Source organism: Monodon monoceros, unplaced genomic scaffold (assembly GCF_005190385.1).
Source record: "Monodon monoceros isolate NGI ecotype Baffin Bay Population unplaced genomic scaffold, NGI_Narwhal_1 Super_Scaffold_1, whole genome shotgun sequence".
NCBI lineage: Eukaryota > Metazoa > Chordata > Mammalia > Artiodactyla > Monodontidae > Monodon > Monodon monoceros.
The window spans coordinates 8,294,661-8,309,420 of record NW_021703765.1 but is presented as its reverse complement, the minus strand read 5'-3'; positions in this window follow the sequence as shown (position 1 = coordinate 8,309,420).

The window sequence follows — 14,760 nt, the reverse complement described above, 5'->3', positions numbered from 1 at the left end:
GTGGAGGGAACTCCATTGATGCATCTCATGAACAAAATGTTGAGCAAAAGTGAGAAACCAAAGAAAGGTACTCACTACATGATATGATTTGAGCTTAAAGCTCAAAAAACAGCAAGTTAATCGAGTATTAAAAGTCAGGGGTACAGCTAATGTTTTGTTTCTTGATCTGAGTGCTGTTACACAGATGTGTTTACTTTGTGAAAATGCATTGAGCTCTGCCCTTATGGTTCATGTACTTTTCTGTATATAGACTCTAACAATAAAAGTTTAAAAATAAGAATAAAACTATATTTTTTAAAATGGAAAGATCATTGTACAGCATTAAAGCAATGCTTCTCATATGTACTAAGCATCAGTTACCTGGAGAGCCTGATCACACACAGTTTCCAACCACTCCTTACAGAATCTGAGTCAGTAGTTCCGAATTTGTATTTCTCACAAGTTCCTGGGTGATGCTGTTGATTCTGGTCTGTAGATCTCATTTAGTGGTGTTGAGGGAAAATAAATTCAGAAAATACTATTAATTTTTAGATTGATTTGTGTAACATATATGAGGAAAACTAGAAAAAATTACATTTTATAGTTGTTTCTTGATGTTGTTTAATGGTTTTATTGTTAATTTTAAATGACAATTTTAAAAAGTTTTATTTTTAAATGTCTCAGTTTTAACTTCTAATATGGGAAATACTGTTAGATACAACCCACATTTTTTAAAAAAAGGTCTTTGGAGTCCTCGGCATATTTTTAAGCATATATAGAGGTCCTGAGACCAAAAGTTTGAAAACAAAGTAGACATTTATAGAACTCTACATTCAACAAGCAGGGAATGTATACACATGGAAAAAGTAAGAGAAAATCATATACCTGGTGTATCATAAAATAAGTTTCAACAGATTGAAAAAAATTTGTTATTACTAATATATTCTTTGACCACAACACAATTAGTTTATAAATCTATAACAAAAGAAAATAGTACCCAAATCTAGAAATTTAAAAACACAAATAACATGTTTGAAAATGATAGGAACTAAAATATACTTAGAACTAAACAAGAAAGGAAAATATGCTTATTAAAATTGTAGGATGCAGGAAAATTTGTACATTTAGAGAAATTTATAGACGTAAATGTTCTTTTATTTTAGAATGAAAATTAGTGAAATAAATATTCTCTTTAAGAAGTGGGAGAAACAACAGAAAAAGAAGGCTCAAAAGATAAAAGACATTCATTTTATTTTATTGTGCTAGGAACTGTTCTATAGGCTGAGAACATAGCATTGAACAAAGTGGACTCTAGTGAAGTTTATTTCCTAGTGGGTTGTAAGAGTTATCACTTATGGTACGTATATAGTCAGGCTGTGTTCTAAATGCTTTAAGCCTTAACTCATTTAGAGAGATAGGGAATAAACATACAGTAGAGAGACTCAAAAAAGTCCTAAAGTGTGTTTTTTGAAGCAATCGATAAAATGGGTACATTTCTTGTTATAGTGAATCCAGAAATAGAGAAGACATGAAAGAGGATGAAATGAAAATACATCTAAAGCATTCAGAAATCACCAGGATACAGGCTGAATCATACTTCAGGCCCGGGGAAGTGGAAGTCATTTTAATCTTGGACCAGTTAAAGTAAGACAGCTCCTTCATTCATCCCATTCTTATTCCCTACATACCAAGTCTTGAAGAGTCAAGGCCCAGTTAGCTAGCTTGGAAAGGCAAAAAGAGAGAAGGTAAATCAAGACCCTCTATCCCACTGCAAGTTTCCAGCCTACAACAGTCTCTTGGAGGGGAAGGAGAAAATGTTGGTCATTATTGATTATTCAATAAACTAATTACTAATTAATAATATTAGGACCAAAAGAGGGGCATAAATATAGATAGCCGAGATTAAAAAGATCAACTTTATCTCAATATCTATGAAAAAATAAAATCGGAAAGTTATAAAAATTCAACATACCAAGATAGATTCTAAAACTAAAAAGATGGTAATTGGATAGCCATTAAAGAAATCAAATCAGAAGTTTGAAATTAAAAAGAAAATATGCTATACAACTTTTATGGAAAAAAAAATCTGTTACAAACTCTTCCAGAGAATAGAAAAATAGGTAAGACTCCCCAGTTGGTTCAGTAAAGCTTGTATAAATTTAGTAACAAAACCGGAGGAGGCATGGAATGAGAAAGGAATTATACAGGTCAATTCATTCATCAACAAAAATGGAAAAAAATTCCAAGTAAAATATTATCAAACCAGATCTAGCAAAGCACCAGAAAAACAAACGTGGGTTAACATTAGGGGGAAAAATTAGTGTAAATTTTGCATAGTGACAGATAAAAGATGAAAAATATGTAGCCATTTAAATGATTAAATGCAGTGAAAGAATTTGATATCTATCAACTCCCCAATCATAATAGAAAATTAGGAATAGGACCATTCTTCACCATGATGTGCTGTGCAGGTTAATTTCTGGCAGACCTGGAATCTGTCTGAACTATATTGCTAAAGTTCCTGCGTGACACTAACCTCTGGTTCCAACACGTGAAACATGATGATTAGTAATGTCGCTTTTGTAACCATGGTTTGGAGGAGTTTTAGGGTGGTTCTTATGAGCCTGTCAGCATTGTTTATTGGCAAGAATGAGATTGATGATTTTCATCTCCCCCCCCCGGAAACTTCTACTGTTAAGGCTGATTTTGTAGCAAGAATATGTGTATATGACCAGCAAAATATTTTATAACCCAGTGATATTCCATTTTGGGCTCCCTAGTTCCAAGGCATTCTATGCACGTGTAGATCTTTCTGATCCAAGAAAGAAAGTGCTTACAACCATGACCCTTATAGAAGATAGAAACTTGTACCAAGCCTTCCCAGACCCCTTGCTATAAGATAGTCTTTGGCAGTGATCTGAACCTTTATTTCAACACTATAGTTATATTGTATCCTTTTCCTATAGTAGAGTATAAATTTATAAGCATTGTTATTTTGGGGTCCTGAGCAGTCTTCTTTAGCAGTCAAACACTCTTTTGGTACAGTTGGCATTAGATGTGGGATTGCTTAGTAGACTTCTGACTTACTTTTTGCTGAAAGTGTGGTTTAGGCATTATTTAGAAAGAAAAAGGATGATTCTGAGAAAGGGGATGAAAATGAACTATTGGTACAGAGGTGGTTTCCACACTTGGTTTGAAGTTGCACAGGCTTTGAACTCAGTTACTGATTATAAGACTTTCCATTGCAATCTAGAAATGATAGAACCTAAATGCCAAGAGCGAGCAAAATTAGAAGACAAGAGCAAACTGATGGCAGGTTGGCTAAATCCGTTCCAGTTGAAGCTTTTAACGTTAGCAAAAGTAAAGGTTCAGAGTATCCTTGGGTTGAGTTTCATCCTCTTTGGCTAGCAAGTGGAGCTCCAACCACAGGAACCTGGGCAATATAACTTCTGATGGGTCAGTTTAGCCTGGGAGACCCACTACAGCCAAGAAGGTAATCCAGGCAGGGCCAGTAGATCATGGAGGGCAGGAAGCCAGTGGAGTAAGGGATTAATAAGTAACAAAGTGGAGGCATTTTGTAAATTGTTACAAGCACTGTCCTGATGACCCTTGTTAAAATGGCTCCTGAGAATTTTAGATCAAGTTGCAGTGTCTCTGGCTTGGAGCACTGTTGAGTAGAGGGGGATGTTTGCATTCATCCCTGATCCTCTTGGCTGCTATCTTTGTGGAGATAGTTCTAGGAAAAATCATTGCTGACGAGAGTGGATTAGGACAGGAGCTATTCATTCCTAGAATGGATAGAAGAGAAGAGTAACTGCTCTGTCCTTCCCTTGTCATTGAAATGTCAGTATCTACTGAAGCTGCAGAAATGCTGCTGAAGCAGGCAGCGCTGGACTGGCTCTGTGACAGTGAAACAAACTCACTATTTGATGCCCCTCACCCAGGTTATGATACAAGGCGTCCCACCACCATCGACACCATATGTGATTTTGTTCTTGAGACCTCAGAGGATGTAAAAGAGGCAGCGTGGGATCTTTAATCCCAGCTTCCTCCCGTAAGACTTCAAGATAATACAAATGTTAGGGTTTTACTGAAAAAAGTAATCAAAACAAGTAAAGGGCAAGAATTCATGACCTAATGGTGTAGAAGTCTTTAGATGGTTAATTTAAAATGACATTAAAAAGGAGGAAATTGGGGCTTCCCTGGTGGCGCAGTGGTTGAGAGTCCGCCTGCCGATGCAGGGGACATGGGTTCATGCCCCGGTCCAGGAGGATCCCACGTGCCATGGAGCGGCTGGGCCCGTGAGCCATGGCCGCTGGGCCTGCGCATCTGGAGCCTGTGCTCCACAACGGGAGAAGCCACGACAGTGAGAGGCCCGCGTATCCCAAAAAAAAGGAAATTGGATAGAATTTTATATGAAGCCAAGGAAACACAACTGTCTCTCCTTGAACTTCCCAAGATATAAAAATATCAAAGCAGAAATGCTTGTCTTGTCCAAAATTAGGGGAAATTCAGATAGAGAAAGGTTCTCATGAGCCTACAGCATCGAGTTTCCAAAATGCACACATTTACTACTAAGGCAAGGTATGGGTTTTCTATTACTACTTCTTGAAACACTAGACTCTACTATCTAATGGTTCTATAGATTAGAAGCCTAGTAAGCTCAGCTAGTTTCCTTGCTCCAGGTCCCACAAAGCCAAAGTCAAGGTGTCAGAAGGCTCTGGAAAAGAACTTACATGCTCATTCCAGTTGCTGGTAGAATCCACTTCCATGTGGGTGTGGAACTGCAGCCCGCTTCCTTGCTGGCTGGTGGCTGGGAGCTCTTCTCAGCTTCTGAAGACCACCTACATTCCCTGATTGTGGTCCCCTTCAGAGCCAGCAGCAGTCGATCCAGTCCTCATGCTTCAGATCTCTCTGACTTTCCCTTCTGCTCCAACTCTCTGGATTCTGCCCTTCCTCTTCAGTTTTCAAGGGCTCATGTGGCTACACTGGGTCCACTTGGATAATCCAGGATGCTCTCCCCATTGTAAATTCACCTGATTAGTAACCTTAATCCATCTTTAAAGTCCCTTCAGGGAAGTGCCTAGATTAGTTTTCAACTGAATCAACAGGGTATGTGAATCTTGATAGGACATCTTTAGAATACTGCCAAACACATGCAGGAATAGAGGAAGCGCATGACATGAAGGATGGGCTCTCCTGACCAATTCCTGTGCAAGAACCAAGGCCTTTTACAAATGTGTGGGTGAGATGGCCTGCCGATGGAGAAGAAACTCTTTTAGGTCAGCTGGATACAGGAGCACTGCCTTGGCCTGCTCGTGAGCCGCTTGGGGGAGGTGATAGAATTAATTTAGGGGAATAGAGAGATGCTACTATAAGAAGAATAAAAATTAAAGTCATTAAAAGTTGGAATAAGTGATTTTCAAAATTCTGCTGTGGGGGTAACTTCCTCACCTGAATGTATCATTGCCATCTATGTAGTCATTGACTAAAAATCCTTCCCTGTACTGAGTAGAACAAGGAAGATAAACAACTTGTAGATCTGCCCTAAATCCAGTAGTAACTGGATTTGAATAATAGGAGACTTTAGAGTTTTGAAGTGGTTAATTTGAACCACTGTCATGTGCCTACAGCCACAAAACATTACCGTCCTAATTAAGGACAGGTGTGTTGATCCCACACCCTCACTCCACGGTAACCTGATGTTGCCCATGAGGAAGATGATGGATCATGCAGGCTGACCCAGGGCTACAGGAGACTCCAGTAAACAGCAGCGCTAATAGCTTCTGCAGTCCCCAGTATGGTCCAGACTGTTCAACTGCTACACATTACTCAACAAACTAAAGATGACCAGTTTTCCATAGCTGACTTGGCTAATGCCTTTTTTCAATATCGATTGCTAGGGAGTGTCATCAGCAGTGTGCATTCATGTGGAACTTTTTCCAATGTACATTTGACTCAAGGATATTTGAACTCCCTTAAGTACTGTCACAAGGATAGTGAGGCAGATCTAGTGTAATACAACTAGATTACCGTGTTCTGGTGCTCAATAGAGATGACATTATGATTATTTCTGAAACAGAGAATCAACCTGAAAGCAACTTTACTATGATCATATGACTGATGGAAGATGGTTTATGAACCCCGAAAAAAATCTAGAACCTTACATAGACTGTAAACTTCAGGAGGATTATATGGGCTGGAGTGCCCTGTGATACACTGCAGACCACTAGGAATACAATGTTCTTGTTCTCCAACCTCTGTTATTAGACTAGACAAGAGGCCTAATGCCTAATAGGCCTACTTGCTTTTGGAGAAATCATATCCCCCACTTAAAGACACTATTGGACCTAATTAATTTACATCACCTGGGAAAAGGTCATTTTTGGTTAGAAGCTTGAACAACACAAGCCTTCTTGAAACTGCAGAGTCTGTAGCTCAGACTATCCTGTGTGGACCGTAATGGACTGAATTGTGTTGGAGCTTTAAATTCATATGTTGGAGTGCTAATGCCCAGTCTGATGGTATTTTGAGGTGGGTGTTTGTGAGGCAGTTAGGTTTAAATGAGATCACAGCGGGCACATGATGGGGTTAGTGTCCTTATAAGATCAGGAAGAGACCAGAACTCGTGCTCTCTCTCTCCACCACGGGAGGATTCAGAGAGAAGACAGCCACCTGCAAGCCAGGAGGAGGGCCATACCAAAGCTCAACCATGCTGCTCTCCAATGTTGGGTTTCCAGCCTCCAGAATTGTAAACCTTTGTTGTTTAAGCCACCCAGTTGGTGGTATTTTGTTACAGCAGCCTGAACTGACTGAAGTAGCTGGTTTCACAGGTTCTCATCTGGAGAGGAATTTACCTCAAGATGAATCATACCTCACATCTCACCACGTCTAATTTAGATGAGACTTTGGACTTATTTAGAGTTGATGCTGGAAAGAGTTAGGATTTGGGGGGCTGTTGGGATGGGTGAATGTATTTTGCATGCAAGAAGGACATGAATTTGGGGGATCCAGAGGCATAATGTTATAAACTGAATGTTTGTGCCCCCCTGCAAATTCATATGTTGAAGCCCTAACTCCTAATGTGATGGTATTTGGACATGGGGTCTTTGGGAGATAATAGGTTTAGATGAGGTCATGGGGTAGGTGGGGCCCCCATGTTGGGATTAGTGTTCTTAGAGGAAGAGACAGGAGAGCTCTCTTTCCCCCATATGAGGAAGCCACTTGCCTGCCAGGAAGAGAGCTTTCATCAGAAACTGACCATGCTGGCACCCTCATCTCAGACTTCCCAGCCTCGAGACCTGTGAAATAAATGTCTGTTGTTTAACCCACCCAGTCTATGATATTTTGTTAAAAGCAGCCTGTGCTGACTAATACAGACACCAATGCAGAAATGATATTCAAAGTGTCAACCACCTGCCTTCATGCAGACTCAAGTCTTCTTGGCAAAAGCCCATAATCATGGTCAACTAGAAAATTATCTTATACTGCTCAGGTATACTGTGGTGTATTTCTTTTAAAGATAGTTACTAGCTAGTTATTGGGTGTTTACTATGACAGACTCCATTAACTGAAGAACATAAAATTATATCGACTGCTGAATTACCCCCATGTCATGAGTAGTATCAAAAAAGCATCCCAACAAGAAGGGAAATGTTGAATTCCTCATAAAATGGAAGCGATATTACAGCCATGATACACAGTGGGACTCAACCTATTCATAACTTATTCATGAGCAAGTAGCCTGTTTTCCACTAGGACCTCTGAAAAGGCCATCTGAAGACTTGTCTGCTGCTCTTACTGATGGGGCTCATCATTCCAACAATCTCCCAAGGATATGAGGGACTTGGCCTGATTCACAGGTGGCAGTTCTGGAATGGAGAGCCATGGCTCCATGAGGAAAGTAGCTGTCCTGTGTCCAGCAAATCACAAACCCTTCACAGAAGAAGGCAAAAGCAAGTCAGCAGCCTGGTGGGCTGAGCTACAGTCCCTATTCCTGGAAGTAAGAGAACTGGACACAAGTAAAAACCCCACAATTACGTGCTTATTGAATCTTGAGTGGTTGCTTATGGACTTGCAGTTTGGTCTGGTAAGTGGACATAGATAACTGAATGATAAAGGGACCCCTGTGTCACGTACCATTCTTCAGAAATCACTATGGCAATCCTGAGTGCAAATCAAAGTAGAGCTCTTGCTCACCAAAGAATTCCTTCTAGTTTCTGAAGGTGACTGAAATAAAGTTGATGCTCTAGTTCTATCACGTGAAGTGGCAAAGTGGGCCCAGGAAAGGAGTAGACATAGTGGAACTCAAGCCATGCAGTGATGGGCTGAATGGCAACATATACCACTGGGCTCTGCTGAAGTTCAAATAGTTCATAAAGTTATGCTGCTTTCCAATAGGAAAAGCAACATTTGCAGCTATTTCTGAGAAATATTCCTAGGGGAGAAGGTTCAGCACATAGCAGATTACACTGACTCTTTTCCTGTTCTTCCAAGAGGACTCGAATGGAATATGCAGGTGTGATATTTATTCTTGATTTGCCTTTGTATACCCAGCAACTGAAACCACTGCTGCTAATGGTACCCAAGGACTGAACAAAAGAAATAAAAACACTGGGCCAGTTTGGTCCTCCTAGTTATTGGGTTAGCCAAAAAGTGCCTTGAGTTTTTAAGTAAAAATAAAAGACACGTTTTTCATTTTCACCAAGAAGTATTGAACAACATATTCACCCTTTTCTTCCACTACCTTCTGCCATTTTTCAGGCAACTTCATAATTCCATCTTCCCAAAACTTTTTATCTTTTTGAGCAAAGAACTGTTCAAGGTGCCTTTTACAGTTTTCCAGGGAATAGAAATTTTTTCCATTAAGAGAATTTTGTAAAGACCTAAGTAAGTGGAAATCCAAAGGTGCGATGTCTGGTGAATATGGCAGATGAATCAGAACTTCCCAGCCAAGATTTGACAGTTTTTACCTGGTCATTAAAGAAACATGCGGTCTTGCGTTATCCTGATGGAAGATTATGCGTTTTCTGTTGACTAATTCTGGATGCTTTTTGTTAAGTGCTGCTTTCAGTTGGTCTAATTGGGAGTAGTACTTGTTGGAATTAATCGTTTGGTTTTCTGGAAGGAGCTCATAATAGAGGACTCCCTTCCAATCCTACCAAATACACAACATCACCTTCTTTGGATGAAGACTGGCCTTTGGAGTGGTTGGTGGTGTTTCATTTTGCTTGTCCCACGATCTCTTCCATTTCGTATTATTGAACAGTATCCACCTTTCATTGCCCGCCACAATTTGTTTTAAAAACGGAACCTTTTCATTACATTTCAGTAGGGAATCGCATGAGGAAATATGGACAAGAATGTTGTCTTAACTTATGTAGAAGCCAAATTTCAAAGCGATTCACGTAACCAAGCTGGTGCAGTGATTTCCAACACTTGATTGGACTATTTTGAGTATGTCGGCTCTCTCCCACGTGGGATAACACTGATTGTTCTCAATTAATGTCTAGATTTGATCGCTATCAACTTCAACTGGTCTACCCGACCATGGAGCATAATCCAGGGAGAAATCTCCAGCGTAAAACTTCACAAACCACTTATGACATGTTTGATCAGTCACAGCACCTTCTCCATACACTGCACAAATCTTTTTTTGTATTTCAGTTGTGTTTTTACTTTTCTTGAAATAATAAAGCACAATAGGCGCAAAAATGTTGCTTTTTTCCTTCCATCTTCAGTATTAAAATGGCTACACAAAAACTCACCAATTTTGATGTCTTTTTTTAAATGCACACTGATATGACAGCTGTCACATACAATCTAACAAAATTGTTTCGAATGAAGTTAAAGACAACTAAGTGCTACTAGAGCCATCTTACGGAAAAAACAAACGAACCTTTTGGCCAACCCAATACATTCCTCAGATCAAGATAAAGCTTTAACCTGCAAACGAAGAATATGTTGCAGCTGTGCTACCATGTTATCTCCTCAGCCTTAGGTGCAGCTGGTGTGGCCTGAGTCAGCAGAACAACCTGGTCTGTTGTCTCCTGCCTTGAGAAGCCTCATCCATTTCCATCATTGCATGCTGAAAACTGTATTTTCTGTGGGTGCTAATCATGCTCAAAAGGTTAGGAAGTACCAGATACATAACAAGGGTCAATAACTTACACTCAACATTATAAGGGTAAAAAAAAAATAGAAGAATTTCCTTTAATATCAGGAACCAGATAAAGTTTATTATTATCACACCTATTGGACATTGCACTGAAAGTCCTGGCTAAATAAAGTCCTATTAAAATAAAGAAGAAAAGGAGATAGCAAAAGGATGGGAAGAAAAGGAAACAGTTATTAATCCTAGATGAAACTATGTATATTGAAAATTTTAAAAAGATTTCATGCAAATTATTAGCACTAGTCAAGGTTCAGCAAAATGTCTAGGTTAAGATCATTATGCAAAAATTAATTGTATTTTTTAAAAATAGCAATAAAGAGAAAACATACATTTTAAAAACATATCACTTTTTTGTTAAATAAGACTGAGGTATGATAGCCATATGGATAAAATTATAAACATTATTTAAATAATCTAAACAAGACACCGATAAATGGAAAGATAAAACACTTTGATGGATAGAAAATGCAACATCACACAGGTATCTGTTATCCCCAGATTACCTATCATTCAATGACATTTCACTGAAAATCCTAAGTGTTTTATAAGGATCTTGACATGCTGATTTAAAAATTTGTATAGAAGAGCAAACCTTCAAGTATATCCAAGATGTTCATACAGGAAAAGAATAAGGTGAGAGAATTTATTCTGCTGGATATAAAGACTTAAAGCCATATGAGGATGATATGGTATCAGCACAGGGACAATTGATCAATGGAATAGAATAGACAGCCCAGAAACAGACTCTGCATAAGTGCAAAGGGCATGTGACAGAGAGAATATTGAAGAAAACTATGATAGAACATATTATGCTGAGACGATTTCATATGCGTAAAGACAAAACAATTCATTTGGATCCACATCTTATACCATTAACAAAAATTCATTCCAGCCTGAAAGAAGGCAAAGGGACAAGCAATGTATTAAAACCTTTAGAAAAATATATAAGAACATATTTGACTCAAAGGATTTCTTAAAATTGCTAGTCAAAAGGAAAGTGTTGATACAGTTGTTGAAAGACACTATAGAAAAAGTGAAAAGACAAGCAACAGAGTTGGAAATGTTACGTGCAACATAGATAACTAAAAACGGTTTAGTTAAAACAATCAGTAAGAAAAAATACAAAGCACATAATGAGCAAAACACACAACCAGGCATTTTACAAAAAGGAAACACAAATATCAAACAATTTGCAAAATGCTCTACTTCATAAAAAGGCATTAACTTCACTGGCATACCATTTGGCTCTCATTTTGTAGGTGGTTGTGGAACATTGGGAATTCTCACACCCTGTGGGTAAAATTTATTTATGAAGACAGTTGACCTAAGGTTCTCTTAGATGTTTTAATCCTGAATATAAAATGTAAGGTTTCATCTAAATAAACTCCTTGACTGCATATCTCAGATTAGATTCCAAGCTATCATAATAGGTCAGATTCTCTTAGAAATGCAAAAATATCAATGCTCTATTTTAACTTTCACAAAAATGCCTATATTTACTAAATCTCCCTAAGGTTGAAAGGGGCTAACCCAATTATGGAAGTCAGTTAATAGTCTAGTTAATTAGGTTATTCACTTCTAGAGAATTTGCCCAGAGGAATAAACTTAGATTCTTGTCGATCTGAAGAGACACTTTAAACCTTTTTAGTTATTATAATTCCTTCATAATTTCAACAGAGGATTGACTCACGTAATTCTGTCTGCTCATAGAGGTCTGCAGCTCCACCCAGGATAGGTAGCTGTTTAGAACACTTAGAACTGTAAATATCTTTTCCTCTGAATTTTAAGGACTTTTAAACATTAATGCAATGTTCGACTCATTCATATTCTTAAAAGCATACAAATCTGACTGATTTTAAAAATGATAGATTGATCATAGTTGTCATATGTCTTCAATCTGACTGCATGTCTCACTTATAAGGCCATTTCCTTGAGTCAAAAAATGTCTTTTAGGTGATATATTTAATGCTTACTAGATTGTGAATCATTCAACAATATGATCAATGTGTCAACAATAACTAATAAGATCCAGTAGGAATATATCCTGATCTCTTGACCTTCTTCAAGAAGGTGTATTTAATTGATATTTGTCTTTTTGTGTATCATGGACTCAGGACTTTAATAGATTTAATGTATTTCAGTTAACGGCAGTCATTATTCTGTTTTTGATGCTCATCTTGTCACAAGCAAACCTCTATAATTTGGTTCCTCTTCTCTTTTGATCTGATTTCACTAACCCTTGAATGAAACCTTGGCTTCTGATAAAGAAGTTCTACATTCTTTTACACCTTCGTTCCCCAGACGTGGAATCAATTATCTTTCCAAAAATCCTGCTTCCTTTTCATGGAAAATTAATTTTAGGAATTATAATCTGGGCTTTAATTTACGTATTAGGCTGGTCCCTTCTGAGATGCCATTACCCTTAGGCCATTTCACTGGACAGAGGGAGAAACCATTAATTTTATTAATAATTATACATATGTAAATCTGTATCTGTTATATAATATGCTACATAATAATGTTAATTCAGGTATACATCAATTGTCAAATTCATTTAGAGGAAAGCTCTTCAAACAGACAATTGTTCCACTTTGAACGTCTGAACACCATTTCCACTTCAATTAAAATTCAGAAAGTTATTTGAATTGGTGTAGTTCAAGCTCTTTTTGGAGGAAATATATATTTCCTGATGTTTTTCTTTCAAATAAAAATAATTTCTCAATCCTCTGACTTTAGTATTCTAAAATCACTCAGAGGAACGGTCTCCATTTTGATACATGTTCAGTTACTCAAGTGTTAAAATTCAGAGAGTGGAAGAGTTAATTTCAATAAAATATAGTGCTTTGGGGAAGTGATCCTGAATCTCCTTTATGTGGGCCAGGCAGAGTTTTCTGGAGTTCAGGGCTTTTATGTGAGTACCCTGTGTATTTTAAGTGTTTCTGGTATTTCTAAGATGGACCCCACAAAGGGCTCAGAAAACAGTAATCATACCTTGAGGTCTTATTCCTCTAAATGGGTGTTTGGCATTTCTTGAGGGCTTTTGTAGGAAGGTCTCCTGGTTATCTTTCTTTTGTAACTCTCACCTGCCCACAGATAATATGATTTCATCAATTCAGGGTTGAAGTTTTCCAGTTCTCTCTTATATGTTTCAGAATATTGTGGCTCTCAGAATCATGGATAGAAAACCATAATTTTGAGTCATCCCTGCCATGCCAGTTGCACATTTACAGACCTGGCTCTATAAAGGTTTAACATCAATGGAACCCAGTCAGGGCCTGATGTGACCTGATCTTTGGACTGGGAATGTCCCCTAGAGTGATCTAGGCTAGGGACAAGAGGGAGATGTCCATTTTATAAGGAGAACTATATAGAGATGTAAGAGCTGGGGAAAAGGCTATGCAGAGGCTAAACAAGCTCAGTTTGTGATCCTTATGTGAATTCACAAGTCTTTCTGCACTAAAGCAGCTCAGAAATGAAGCCAAAGGCCAACCAGGTCAGCCTCAGGCAGTGAAGGGGAGATACGACATGGGCCTGAAAGTAAGATACCAATCACTCATACCTCTGGCATACTTAATCTTTGTTGTGGAAAATAAGACCACATATTCAGACTTAAAAATAAGCATTGTTCACTGAGAAACACATGAAGAAATAAATGAATGAAAGCAGAGGAATACTCACATATTACTTTCTTAATGTATCAAAATTACAAAACTGGTTGTTTAAGTCCCTTTGAGAATTACCTTGTGGTTACCGGGAACAGACAGGGAAGAGAAGATACTGTGATAGTAACCAAGGGAGAGGACGGCTGAACTTCGAGTCATAAGTTTGGAAATTTCAAAAAGTTCTTTGAGAGAGGCACTGAAAATGTAGATTTCAATGGGATCATAAAAGTTTTTCTAGTAAAATATTAAGGAACTATCATTTTGTTGAGACTGTATCGCTCACACTGCTGACTACTTAGGGATTGAGTTCCTGATACTTTGGCTTTGCCACGCAAATCCTGTTTTTGAAGCACAGCAAAATTATTTGTCAAAGGCGTACCGCATGCCATGCGTGCCGGGGCTCATGGCATGTGTTACTATGTAACACTCGTAGCAACTTCAAGTGTTATGAATTGGTAACTCTTCTTTATAGACAAGTAAACTAAGACTTTGGAAATAAGCTACCAATAACTTTCCTAAAATGAGAACTTACCTAAAAGGTCTTCCAACCAGCCATCTCTATAATTTCAATTATTAAAAAAGAAAATTTATACTTGATCACCGGTGTTTACTTCTCTTTTGAGATATTTCCTTCATAAGAGCTAAGGTGGTTTCTATCCACCTGGAAGGACCCTTAGGTTCAAATTTTGTTTAATAATGAGAATGGCGACATCTGCTGGAACCATGGGTTTCAACATCGAAGAGCAACTGACTACTGTTATTTGCCCAAGTTGTGCCTGCATTTCCCAGGAGAGGTTACAGATACACATACAAATAAATGGAGAACAACCAAGTCCATGCTTTACAATAAAGATTTATTATGGACAAAGCCTGGCTTTTTAAGGCAAGAGTTTTAAAGAGCTGAAACCTACAGCATCTTTGCAAAGAGACACACAATAATAAGCT